We start from the raw sequence: 14,735 nt of genomic DNA on the forward strand, positions 1-14,735 counted from the left end.
AAACAAGATCTCCCCATGACCACCTCCCTATAGCCCCTAGCAACTACCACTCTACTTTCCTTTTTCAAAATCTCTCCCTTTCTCCCCCAAATCCCAGCTTCAGTTAACCAACATTCTACTCTGTTGCAATGAGTTCAGCTTTTTAAAAAAAATTCCCACGTAAGTGAGATCAGGCAATATTTGTCTTTATGTGTCTGGCTTGTTTCTCTTAGCATGTCCCCCAGTTTCATTGAGTTATCACAAATGGCAGGATTCCCTTTCTTTTAAAAGTTGAATGATACTTTATTACATAGATATAGATATATTACATATCTATCTGCCTATGTATATCACATTTTCTTCATCTGCTCATCCATTGACGAATATTTGATTGTTTCCATATCTTGGCTATTGTGACTAACGCAGCAGGAACCACAGACAGCACTGTTTTAAATAGAGGGGTCAGAGGAGGGTTTTCTGAGAAAAGGGCATTTGAGCAGAGACCTCACTGAAGGGAAGGAAGGGGTCACGGTCATGACTGGGAGGAGTGTGACCAGGCAGAGAGAACAGCAAAATGGAGAGACCCAACAGGGGAGCATCTTGAGCCAGGGATGAGTTACAGCAAGAAAAAGGGAGAAAGCTGGTGTGACCAGACCTGAAGAGTAGGTAGTGAGGTCAGAGAAACAGCCAGAGACCAGATCCCACAACCATAGAAAAAAAAAATTGAATTTTATTCTAGTAAGCAAATGGGTAGTCTCCACTGGGTTTTGAGCAAGAGCATGAGATGACCTGACGTATGTTTTAGCAGGATTGTTGTGACTGGTAAAAGGAAACTGGACTCTAGTGAGGCAAGAGTAGAAACAGAGACCAATTAGGAGGCTCCTGCAGTCATCCAGAAAAATCAAGGAAAGCTTCTAAGAAGTTAAACCTAAGTCAAGCACCCACCCCAGAGACAATCAACTGTGGACTTGGATAAAAAATGGTAATCACTCCCATAAATCATGTATACAAGCCAGGTTGTAAAGAAGGAAGAAAGGTGCTGGACCAGCAAATAGGAGCTTATCACATGGGTTTAATTTACAAATTACCTCACAGAAAGTGGTTATTTAAAATTTAGATGTTTCTGTCTATTAACTTAGGATCACATTTCAACATCAATGTGTAAATGAAATGTTATTACAGCTTTGAAATTTCAGTTTTTTGGAGATACAGATGTATCTTCCTCCTGAAATAAAAAAAAAACTATGAAAATACTGCTTTGATGATATTATTTTTTAAGTGCACATGCTAAAACTCAATTGGTGATTTCTAAGTTTCATAATCTATTACATAAAAATACACAGCATTCTCAGAACCAAATACACACACATACACACACACAACTAAGCTCAAAATTATAACTAATTGTACTGGGAAAGTAGTTTAAAATTAGATTCTCTTCTTTCATTATCAAGTAGCATACCAAAGATTAAGGCCTGAAAAGCATTCAGGCAGGTAAACATACTTTACTGTAACATTTCTCAAGGAAGACATACTTATTTACCTACTTGTCTATAATCCTTCCAACTTCATTTCACACTATAATTGTATTCATTTGTTCATAGAAGTTTTTTTTCTACACTAGCACTGAAGTGTTTTTTAACAATCCACTTACAACTCTTTTAATATCTGCATGATCATTCACCTTTGAGTAAAATAACCCTTATCTGAACTCCTCCGTGCTCACAGTTCTGCTCCTTCCCTCTACTGACGGCCTCTCAATCTCTACCTCCAGTAGACTTCTCTCTCCAGAACCTCTGACCTACCCATCTCACTGCTGAGTAGACATCACTCCCAATTTGATGCTACCTTGCTTAAGGCATCTTTATTTAGAAGGACTAGAAACCAACTTGAGCTACTTGAGAAAAAAAAAAAAAAGGTAATTTATTCTAAGGTTTTGCTCAGAAAATTCAAGCCAGGAAGTTCAGCCATAGTTCAAGAGATCTCTTCTCTCTCCCTCTCTCACCGTAGGCTACATGATTTCTCATCTTTCTAGACACATTTGCTTCATTCTTTCTCTTCTTGCGTATTTGTCTATTTCTCCTCCACAGGATGGTCACCTTGCAGCTCTGGAGTTTTTACTTGTCCTGTGGTTCCAGTCAGAGACAGAGACTCAGCTGTCTCTGTATCATAAACCAGAATTACCAATGGAATTAACCAACCCATCTGGATTGCCTGTGGCCAGCCTAGCAGAACCCACATGCCTTCTCAGCTCTCTCCTCTGTGGTGCAATGAAGCCAGAAACCACATTTCCCAGAATCCTTTTCTCTGTAGATTCCTTAGGTAGAGTGGGCCAGTTAAGGCACCTGTAAAGGTAGGAGAGGCCATTATTCTCCTGAGGGAGACACCTGGGCAGATAGGAGGCTCAAAGCAGCTTCTGAGCAAGCTTCCTGAGAATGTCCCCCATGAGTTCTGCAGACTGAGATGGTCCATAGAAGGCTCCTAGAGGTTCTCGAGCTTCACAGATGTTTCAGGACCAGTCTTAAAAACCACACAGCTCAGTGCTGTAGGCTGATGTCGTTCGGGGCAGCTTGCCTGACCAAAGCTCCCAACAGTGACTCAGTCAGACTAATTCCTGTGATTAAAACCTTGTTACACGAAATACTTAAAGCAATTTGTATTCCAAACCCTGACTCTTAGACCTGTGAAAACCAAAACACAGCTGCCAGTTACAGGGTGGTTCTCAAAGGGGACAATTGTGAGTGGGGAATATACACCCAAAGGAGTTCATAGCCATTCGTTGTCTGACAGTCATCCCATAGTCTATGCACCCTAAGCTTCCTTCTTTCGTGTTGTGTGTGGTGGTGGCCACCCCTTTACTTTGAAACCTTCTAAAAAAGAAGAAACCTCCTACCTCTAATCAGTCTCCTCAGTCTTCCAGTTTTATCTCTAATCTAGTATTATTAGCCTCTCCCCCATCCTTTGGAAATAGCCTTGTTGTCTTTCCTAAACCCCAACGGCTGCCTGAACAGCTCCTGGTCTCTGCTTGTAGTCCTTTCAACCCCCTTTACAGATTTTCTCGAAAGTGACTATTACATCAGGTCTTTCCTCAGACAAGGACTACTTTTCACTACGAGTTCTTTAATGTGACACAGGGGACCCTCCCTGGGCTTCTGACCACCTGTCCCTCCTCATCTCAGCATTCTTTGACTCATATTTTAAGCTCTAGCCTTACCAAACTGATTTTAGTTTCCAGCTCAGGCTGAACCCTTGTCACCTGGTAACTCCTTTTTCAGACACAGCTTGAACATCACCTCCTCCAGGAAGTTTTCATGGACTTACTCAGGTTGAGTACAATTCTCTTCTTCTGTACTCCCAATATATTGTCTATCTACATAGCAATAAGTATCATATCATAGTTTTGTTTATATGTGTTTTCTCCACTAAGCTAGAAGGTTCTTCAAGACAAGGAAGGGCTTATTTGCTAAGTATTTCATTCTTCATCCTTTCTCTTTACCACAGTACTGAATTCCTATGGCTGCCATGACAAATTAGCACAAACTAAGTGGTTTAAAACAACATAAACTTATTCTCTCAATAGTTCTTGAGACTAAAAGTCCAAAAACAAGTGTCAGCAGGGACATACTTTCTCAGAAGACTCTTGGGAAGAATCCTGCCTTGCTCTCTTCTGCCTTCTCGTGGTTACCAGCAAACTTGGTGTCCTTTGGCTTTATAGTAACATAACTCCAATCTCTGCCTTCACCTCCATACAGCTGACTTCACTCTGTGTTTATCTGTGTCAAAATCTCCTTCCTCTTATATGGACGAAGGCATACCCTAATCCAGTATGACCTCATCTTAACTTGATTATATCTCAAATGACTCTATTTCCAAATGATGTCATATTCAGATTCCAGGACATGAATTTTGGAGGGACTCTATAATCAACCCAGTACAACCACCTTTCATACACATGTAGCTGGTTTCCCCACAAATTACATTTTATCAAGTAGTGAGGACATTGCCTTTCCTCAAACAAGGAATTACAATAACAAACACTGTCAAATTATTTAATGAAGTTTACTATATACCAGTTGCATATATTAACTCAATCTTCTGCTAATTTTATGAAGTGAATACTACTTTAATCCAATTTTGCAGGTAATCAGTCAGAGAGTCAACATAGAACAAATATGGCCATTATGCAGAGAGAAAAAATACAAAGAGAATTGCAGACCCTTTGGATTTTGGTAACTTCAAAAGGAAAAATGGTCATAGCTTTGGAATGGATCTCAGGGCTGAAGAGGGTCCTTGAGTACAAGAGGGGACAGGTGCTGGAACCAGTTCTGAGCAAGTGCTTCTGGAACCAGGACACACCTGAGAGGTGGCAACATGTGGGGACAGAAAGAACTGAGGATTAAGAGCAGCAAAGTTGAAGCCTAAGTTGCAGTGCCGTGGGCGGTTCATCCCAGGGAGACTGACATCACCTACTTGGAGTGCTTCTGTGGCCAACACAAGGATCTTGGCCAGCTTCACCCATCATACAGTGTAGGGTCACTCTTTTAGCAACGACACCAAGTGGCAGTAGAGGAAATGGCCACCCACAACCACTTCACTGTGTAACCACATTTTTTAATTTGTAAGTCCTCAGGACTTTGGTTAAGAGGAAGTTTGAAGAACCTGTTAAGAAGGAAATGCTGGATTTCTTGCTGTCAGTTGAGTTAATTTTAGAGTTCATTCTAACAATAAATAACATCCCTCTTTTCTTCCTGGTTCTGTGCCAGTTGAAAAAAATAAGACCAAAAATGGAACCATGGAAAAACAAAATATCATTCTTTTGCTGATTGAGCTGATATTCATGAATATGGCTCAAATCTGTGGGCAAGTGGGAATTTTAAAACTGAAGCTCACAATGAGACTCACCCAGCCAACAGTGCTAGACAGGATGGACACACACACTAAGCCCAGAAATCCAACAGAACCTACGCTCCCCATAGGAGGTCACTCCCAGGGTGAAAAGAGAGAAGAGGAAGGGACTAGAATACGTGTGTCCTGTTTATCCTCCCTAACACAGCAGCCAGATGAGGCCCTGCACCACCCCGGGGCAGAGTGAGCAGGAGGGTGGAGAGAGCATGGTGCTCCCCCAACAAAAGTGGAGAGAAAAGTGCCACAGCAACAATGGGAGCAAAAATAAAGAAGTAGAAAAGACCCAGCATCTGCACAGCAAGTTCACAGGGTGTTTCATGCCGGCTACACTTAAGGGTAACTCTGTGAAACCACTTTCAGGGAGCCTTCTGGAAGCGCTTGGAGCACTGGGTTCCTACAAGGGTTGCAATTAACAGAGCATTCCTACTTAAACATGCCTACTTTTTCTTTTCCTTTCTGATTCAGTTTATGTTTTTCACTGAGTATACCCTAAGTTGGGAGGCAATTGGTGTAGCAACTGAGAACCTAGACCTTAGAGCCAGAGACGCAGTGGGGTACCACACTACTCACTGACTGTGACTTTGGGCAAGTTACTGAGCCTCTCCAGACCCTACTATCCTCAATTTTAAAAATAACGATGACAGTATGTATCTCTTAGAAACTGTGAAGGACAAACACGTTGGTGTTTAGAAAGCATTTAGAGCCCTGGTGGGCAGAAAGCTAGGGTGTGGTTGTTGTTGTTGTTGCTGTTGTTGCTGCTGCTGCTGCTGCTGCTGCTGATTGGCAGCTGCCAGCTTGATAGCTTTAGTTTCTAATGCAAGTTCTACAAAACGATCAATATGACCCCTGTAACTTGAGGAACTGCCATCAGGAACAGAGCTCAGAGTAGGCAACAGAGAGTTGGATTTAGCCATAAATTGAGGTTTTTGTCGGGAGAATATGAAGAAGGGAGAGAGAGCAATTGACAAGACTGTGAAATTTAGGCTGGATGTTAAAGGGTGGGGAGACACAAAGGAGGTGAGGGGCAATGAAAAGATGTAAGGATTTATGGAGTTTCAGCCTTGTTGGGGATGAATGATTGCTGGATTGGGTCCCAGACGGGACGGACTGGGAAGTCAGAGTAGGGTCCATGAAATTGAGATGATAGGGGGAATGCGGGCTGCTGTTATTATAATGCAAGTTATGGGATCTCTCCATGGAAGCAGCTGGCTTAGGAGGATAAAAGGCAAGATCTTGGTGGCAGGGAGATCCTGGAATTAAGAGACCAGCGCCATCTATATAGATACTGAAGTTTGTGTTAGGAGTGGCACTGGAGACAATGACAGTGAAACTGTGGGTAAAATTTTTCTAGAATGACAAGGAATGACTGAAGAGTCAGTATATTGGTGACCACTCATGGGAGGACTAGTGGGTGACATAGTCTGATACAATATTTAAAACAGGAAGAAGCTAATGAGTTTTAGGAAGGAGAATGGTATGGATGTTTGTGATGAAACACAAGTACACTTTAACTCCCTCCACCTCCAGGCCTGGGGGTCTAAGGGGAAAGGGAGGAAAAATAGCCATATCTTGAGAGAGCTGCAAGGAAGCCAGACCCCCGGGGAAGAGTCAGGTCAATTACACCAAAAAGGCGAAGTTCAGGAAGAATGTCAAAGACATAAAGGGTTTTGCTGGTGACTGACAATGAGTTCAGAGGACACAGTGGAAGGGTTCCAAAGGTTGGAGCTGGAATCAGAGAAGAGGAAGTACAGAGCCATTGTTAAGATGAGAGGTGACCTGGGAATCTGGGCTTCGTGTAGCATCTGTCTTAAAGAGGGATAAAGAGAACCAGGGGTTTATCCCCTGGTGGTCTCGGAGTCCAGAGTGGTGGGGAGGCCATGAATGTGGAAGATCCTACCAAGAACAGAGATGGGTCAGTCCTCTTTCCACTCCTGCCAATGGTCGAGGGAGCAGTGGTCTTATTTCCCAGAAGGACGGGAGCTCCAGGCTCCTTCTGGATCACCTGGGGAAAACATGTCTCCTTTAATACCTATAGATGGAGCCATAGGAGGAAGGTCTCCTGAAAAAGAGAAACCCTGTAAGGACAGACACAGGGAGAAGTGAATATGACACATGCTTGCAGGAGAGCTAGAGCTCAGAGGGAGCTTTGTAGTCTCTGAACTGAATGTCTTCATTTCAGCGAGCAGGAAACTGGAGTGCAGAGAAGTAGAATGAATCCATGATAAGTAGGGACCTATGTAATATATCTTGGAAAGCTGGCCTCAAAAATCATTATCCAAAAAGAAAATGATGAACCACTTAAAAAATTGATTTCTTACTTGGGAAATTGTCTAGTGGGAAATAGGCAAAACTTTTTTAAAAATGTTTATTATAATCTACCTAAAATTTCTGTTGGCAGCATTGTTATTGGGAGCTGCCGCAGTGATGCAATAATAAGTCCTCGTTACACAATAGAAGTAATTGATTTTTCTTATACATTTGAATGTTAATCACCAGTTACAATCTCTGAAGTAAAATGTCTTGTTACATGATGCATTTAAAACAATTATAAGACTTACCATTATAATACTGTTGCAGAATATTCTTTGAAAAACTATTGATAAAGATTTATCAATCCAAGTGGATTATATGCCTAAAAGCTCTTTCTTTGAGGGAGGAAAAAAAATACTATCCTAAGATTTTTAGAAATTATACTTTACAGGGTAGAAATAGTCAGCAGAAAACTTATATTATGATAAAACATTTGTTTCAGTGGTGTTTGTGAAATTTGATAAATTATTTGACAAATCTATATTTTCTTGAAGGCTGACTAAAAGCTATTATTTCTTAGGACTTGTCTTGGCTATTTTGATGACCTTAACTCTCTCATATAGGCCATCAGATTTCTATATTTATACTTTGAGGCCCCAAATTGTTCCTGTCATAACTTAGAGCTGCTTTTGCAACTTTTAGAAAGCACAATTGATTCTACACCCAGGGATTTTTTTGAGTTATTTATACACAGACATACATACACACACATATGTATATATGTATGTATTTACATAATGTATATGTTTTTATGTAACTTATAACCAGAGTTCTCTTACCAAAAAAAAAAATCTTTACTTCAAATATGATAAGCAATTGGATTATATAAATTTTGCCACAGTTCACTCTTATCCATTGATTTGGAAACCACATTCAAGGTAATCCTCTCTACCAAGAATTGGCCCACTGATGCAGCAGCAAGGTGCCATTAACTATCATTTCCACCGACAGCTGAGGTTGTGGTTTTGCATTCAGCATTTTCCTTATGTGGAGTAGAGAACAAAAAATTTTACTAATGCAGTAATGTGACTAATCAACCGAACCTGTGGTTACTACTACCATGAAAAGTCTTCTTTCTCAGTAGGAAAGTGTCATTGGTCATTCCCAAGATGTTACACCTAAAGAGAAGAAAAGTGAATAATGTTGGCTCTTACATTTTTGTCTAGGAAATAAAACTTAGTTCTTCACTTGTGGTTAAAGGCAAGTAACTGTGGTGACACACACTTTTTTTTAAGAGATGAGTTAAGCAGGAAGCAGCAACTTGAGATGTATCATTAGTGAATTTTACACTTATACTATTCACTTTGTTTTAATAATACAAATAGTAAACATAAAAGTCCGTGTCTATACATTTATTAAATTTTTTTATTCAAAACAACACATACCCTATTAATGTTTTGTTTTCTTAAATGTTTTTCTTTTTTCTTTGGAAAGAAACCCAATAGATATTATTCGTCGCCAATGGTTCACCGATTCTTCAGTTTTCCTACTCAGAGCTAACATCTTTGTTTCTAGAACCAGGCTTTGTTCTAGGGCTACAATAGGAGAACCCAGTAACAGTAAGTTGGATGGGCTTCAAATTAGGAGTCCCGCAATACATGGTTCCTAGGCAGAAATGATAGCTCTAAGTATTGAGAACCTCATTGAATCCACCATTCTCTGCAACTCTGCTACCTCCTTCCTGGTCTAAGTTGCCACCATCCCTCACATGCACCACTACAAGTGCCCTTCAATTGTTTCCCGAGCCCCCACTCCTACAATGAGGCTGAGAATCAATGACTAAGTCCACTGTCCACTATGGTTTATCAAAACTCGTGCCATACAGTTTGTTAAATATTTTTTTTTTTACCATCCCTGCTCATGACTTTGGGGGGTGGGGCACACAATAGCCAGAGAGCTCTTTACAGTACAAATCATGCCTTGCCACTCCTGATTATAGTGATTTTATCTGGCTAACAACACCTGAAACCACCGATCTATCTTAACATCAAGAAAAGAGAAACAACCGGGCATTACGCACTCTCTGAAGTGACGCAATAGGCAGTTCACAGCACCACTGTGAAGAGTTCTCGCCAAAAAATTACAACTGAATCAGATCATGCCTCTCCATCTATTAACCAGTTTACAGGAAATTCTCAGGATGAGAGAGACATGTTAAATGTCACCATTGGGATACCAGCAGCAAAATGCAAAGCTGGAAAATTTTATAGGACAAGTAATCTGCTTTCTTCAACAAATAAATGTTAAGGTTGAGAGAGAGTAAAAGTTTGGGTACTTTTAGAAATCTAAGAACTACATCTGTCCATTTGTTTTGTATTCTGGTTCAAATAAACCAACTCTAAAAAGACATTTGTGAGATGTTCAATTTTGATATTAATAAATTATTGTCAATTTTTTATGTCATGATGATATTGCAGTTTTTTTTTCTGAGTCCTTATTTCTTAGACATGCTGAAGCATTTATGTATCAAACTATGCTATCTGGAACGTCTTTTAAAATAATCTGGGGCGGAGAAGTAGGAGGTACAGGTGAACCAAAATTGCCAGAAGTTGAGAATTTTTTAAGCTGAACGCTGAGTGTATTTAGGGTTTGTCTGTTTTGTTTTCTTTTTAAACAATCGCCTCTCTACTTTTTTGTAAGTTTCAAGATTTTATAATAAAGAGTTGAAATTATTAGAAAACACTTCCAAGATGTCCTTTTACTCACGGAATAAAACTCAAGCTCCTTGCCCTGTCCTCCTAGTCCTACAGGGTCTAGTTCCTGCACGCTGCTTCTTTTACCCCATCTTATCCCATTCTCACTGCTTAGTACACTCCGGCCACCCCGACCCCTTTTGTTTCTTAAATACTCCGAGGTCTTTGCACTTGCCGTTTCCTCTGCCTCAAAAGCTTTCTCCAGCAACTCACATAGCTGGCTCAACTTTGATCTTTCAAGTCTCAGCTTAAATATCAATGTCATCTCATCTCAGAAACCTGCCCTGAGCACCTGAGATAAAGTAACCTTCTGCATATCCACCCACCATCCCCAGCTAATTTTTTTTAATCTTATTACCCTGGTAATTTCCTTCATAGCACTCATCACATTCTGAAATTAGATTCTGCTGTTGTTGCTGTTGTCATTGTTGTTGTGTAGGTGTGTTTTCTGCTTCCCCATTAGATTGTAAGCATCTTAAAGGCAGAGATACCGTCTCTTTTCATGGCTATTCCTCAGTATTAGAATGGGATGTAGCTTGCAATGAGCACTCAATAAATATATATTGAATAAATAAACGGTGTAGTGAAAAAGGAACAACCAGGAATAAGAGCCAGTATCGGAGACTTTGAGTTAGCTAATCAGCTGAGTCCTGCTTCAAACTGAAACACCCAGTCAGAAGTGGAGCATAACCTCAGAAATAAATGTTGTCTAGTGAAATCCAGAATTTCCAGAGTGTTGGGGCCATCAAATGGTGATTTGAGCACTAGATAGTATCTAAATACATTAACTACTAGCCCCTTCACTGCACTGATTCAAGAGGTGCTACAGGAGGCAGAGCACCACGGAACTCACATCACTTCTCTCTCCCCAGTCCTTGCTCTTCTTAGAGGTGCATGAAATTGTGGGTCTCTAAGAGATCAAGATTTATAGACACCCAAACCCCTCAAAGTAAACTGGTACATCAGGATAGGAAGCAGCAACAGAAAGTACAAACACGTACTATTCATATAATTATTTAAAAAAAAAAAGAAAATATCAACACATTCACATAACAATTATTTCTGTTCTTTTTATCCTTACAAATACTACTGGGTGAGATTTAGGGAAGGTGAACCACAACAAAAGCTTTTTACTGACTTATTCCCAGAAGACTGGTCTCAGTTCCAAAACTTGAGGATGTCTTCTCACCTGGGACCCGAATTCCTGACTTGAGGGTGATGAAGAATGGCCGTCTTGATAAATTAATAATTCCCTGGCTTCTTGTTCTAAGAATGTCTTTCCCAAGATCACAAGCTGGTTGGGCAACCCTGGCACATTTATGTCAGACAGGACAATCTTAGCACGGTTGACAGATGGTGCTGGCACAATAAATCAAAAGTTAAAACTCTCACCTGAGTCACCAAAGGATTACACAACATGGGCCAGTCCCATCAGATAGTATGAAAGTGAGTGGATATAAACTCTAGCAGCTCAGTGAGGCCCTTGAAGTAGATTAGATTATTTTGGCAATTCCTCACTTTATCGTTTTACTGAAACAATCCATTCATGCCTCTTTGCCAGAGAACGACTACTAGTTTAGACAGTTTCTTTTCCTGCCCCAGTGATCTTGGGATTGGCCATCTAACTGAATTTGGCCAAAGGAATATTAACAGACATTATACAAATGAAGACTTGAAAGTACGCTGCGTGATTTGGCTTGGCCTCTTGCACCTCCGCCACCTGCCATGAGAAAGACGTGCCCTAGCTGCAGAATGAAAGGTGTGCAGAGCGTACCTGAAACTAGACCAACAGCCTGAAGCCTGTAGCACAACCCCCGCTGACCCAGAGATCCAAGAACCAGGCACTGTTTTAAGACACTGAGATTCGGGGGTTTTCACAGGCCACATTAATCCTCATACGGAACTTCAAAGATCAAAGCTCAGTAAAATGATTCCTTTCACCCTCTTCATCGATGAACTTGTCTTTGTTTTCTCAATTGAGGAAGGTTTCAGTCACATCAGCAGCCCATGGTGTGAGGACCCAGGGCTCTGCCACTGAAAATTCCCAGATAAGCCACAGTGATATAGGCTGTAAAACTCAGTCCAAAGAGACCCACTCCTTTTCCTTTGAAAGCTACTACTATTTTCACATAAGAAAAGGCTCTGGAAAATTAACCTACACCATCCCTGATTCACCTGATCAAGAAGTTTCTGGTGGCCTCAAAACAAGTGTCCACTGATATTCCAGTAACTTCAAAGCAATGTTGCACTAAAGATTTTTTTTCAAACCATATAGTAAGCTGATGCTTGGTATCCGTATCAGATTTGATTGCTACTCAAAATGCAAGCCCCTCATTCCGTCTGTGTTCTCCACTACCCTCCTCCAACACACTGCTCCTGCAGCCCTTGCAGATGGAGGCAACTCATTGATACCTACTCCTAATTCACAGATCACTTCTCAGAAGCAGCTTCCAAGCCATTACTTATTGTAGGTTACATCACTGGCCCTAAATCTTCACCCTACCTTTCATCAACACCCTTTGTCATGGGACTTAACAGTTCCACTAAAGGGACAGAAATATGTCCCTGCCACTTATCTTTGAATTTGACTTGCGTTGGTCAAATAGGGAGGACCTGCCAATTTGTTAGTTCTGAGCCTAGACGTTAGGAGCTTAGACCTTAAGAGACCTTACATTTTTACACCCAACCGTTTAAATCTTCAGAGAGCCAAGCCAAGATCAGCAATATCACCTAGATAATTCAAACCTTGGCAAATGGACCCCCAAAAGGCATGCAGACAAGGAGCCAAAACAGTTCTCATGTACGATGCTGAGATTTGGTGGATGTTGGTTACATGGAATTTTGGTGACCATAAAAACTGATAAGACATCCCTACCTGCTGTTTTTCAAAAAGAAAATTCTCCTATCATTTATCTACACCACTTTCTATACCAATTTATTGATGAGATCTACGTATTAATGATATTAAACTTTGTCATAATTTTTAAGTCTTTTTCCAACTTTTTTTTGTCTTTTTAATTTGCTAAAAGTTACTTTTCAAGTATAATTCTTTAATTTGATATAAAAACCCATTGGTCTATTCTTTATGGTGTTGCCTATTATTTTTGTATTTAAAAAATTGGTCATCAATGTAAGATCAATTAACTACCTCTCTTCTGACTGGAGCATATTTATTTACATATTCAATTCCTTCGTACAAATCTGAAAAGTTTTTTACAGTTATGCTTTCGTGCATTGCTGCTGTTCCAATTAAGGGCGGAGAAGTTCTTCTTTGGGAATATTTATTATTTCTTAGGTTTTGTATTTGAGGACACAGTGGTGGAATCCATGAGTCACATTCTTCCAACCAGATTAATAGAGCACAAGATTAGGTGCTGGAAATTTTGAATTAGGAGTCCCGAGAACAAATAAAAATATCTAGTTACTTGTGAAAATATGCAGATTTCCCTTTTCGTTGTTTTATGTTTCTATTTTGGCCTTTCTGGTAACACGGCTTCTTGAAGGACAAAGGACTTACCTAGAAGGTTAACATTCTTGTCTCTTTCCCACCATCTCAGCAGCCTCCTGGCTCCTGCAACCATCTAAGAAAAAAAATTCCCAAAAAAGCTACTCCAGTAGAGGCCACCGACATCTTGGGAGGAGGAAAAATACTGATCACCAAGAGCAACTCTGAGGAAAGAAAATGCCTTTGTCAAGCCTGTGCTCAGATCATCAAGTCTAATCAAGACCAACTCCACAACCCCAGTAAGGCCGGGTGAGGCAGACTGCATTCTTTCAGCCATTTTTTGGACCTTAACATCTTCTAAGTTTCAGGTGGTCAGATAATGCCTACTCCAGAAGGAGACCAAGAGGTGACAGAGGAGCCCCTGCTCCAGGAAATCCTCCCATATTTTGTGTTCATTAATCAATGCCCAAAAAGCTGAGAATCTACCAAGTCCCAGACACTGTGCCCAGGCTAAGGATACAACCATGAGCGAAGTTCCAGCTGTCAAGAAGCTTATACTCTGGGGAGGGAGAGTACAAATAGTAATCAAATGTACTGCTAAATGTAATTCAGCCAAAATTTATATTGTTGCGGAAAACTGTGTTACAGCTCGGTATTACAGCAGCATAACCAGATCCCCCCGTCAGACTACCGTCGGGCGAGGAGCATAACCTGATATCCCTGTCCGGACTACCCTCAGGCGGGGAGCCTGGAGGAGATATCAGTCTCCTCTTCTGTCCGCTTGGACAGAACCTGATTATCCTAACCTACCTCTGGGCGCTTCCCGGGGCTCCTACCTTACTTGGCCGTGTTGCTTGCTGAGTTGGTCCGTCCCTCCACTGAGTCCGGTTGGGGCATAGCTGCCGGGAGAACTGAATCACCTCCGCGAAGAAGGACCCGGAGTATTGTCGGGTGGCGCACCTCCTCGTTTGCTTTGGAGCTCCCGACCTCCAGGCGGTTGCTCCGCCTTCCCGGCACCTCAAGGGGCCGGCGTGGTTTGAATCTCGCTGGGGCCTCTGGAAATGTTGCGGAAAAAGGTGTTACAGCCCGACCCTACAGCTCAGTTGTGACAGCAACCTGTTATCTGAGAGAGAAAGTCAGAAAAGTTGGAGAACTCAGGTTTATTATGCGAGCGACCCTAAAACAAGCAACATCTCAAACTCTGAACCCTATCGGTAGCTTTACACAGGCCTTTTATAGGCTGCCAGTTTTACACTTTGCAACATCATATGCAAATAAAGTACAATAGAAGTTGACCAACCAGGAACAAGCTTTGTAGAAATAGACCAATCAGAAGTGAGCTCCATGCAAATGAAGTACTAAAAATGGACCAATCAGAAGTGAGAGTAATAACCAATCAGGAG

At 41.1% G+C, this 14,735-nt stretch overlaps 1 long non-coding RNA gene across 1 annotated transcript; it reads right to left on the reverse strand.

Moving 5' to 3' along the window:
* Positions 1–7,269: 7,269 nt before the first annotated feature.
* LOC106730259 lies at positions 7,270–14,526 on the reverse strand. Its single transcript, XR_004324629.1, has 3 exons — positions 14,169–14,526; positions 13,405–13,556; positions 7,270–8,312 (listed from the first exon to the last, which is right to left on the reverse strand). It is a non-coding gene; the product is annotated as an uncharacterized LOC106730259 (long non-coding RNA).
* Between the last annotated feature and the right edge of the window lie 209 nt (positions 14,527–14,735).

This window comes from Camelus ferus, chromosome 12 (genome assembly GCF_009834535.1).
Source record: "Camelus ferus isolate YT-003-E chromosome 12, BCGSAC_Cfer_1.0, whole genome shotgun sequence".
Lineage (NCBI taxonomy): Eukaryota > Metazoa > Chordata > Mammalia > Artiodactyla > Camelidae > Camelus > Camelus ferus.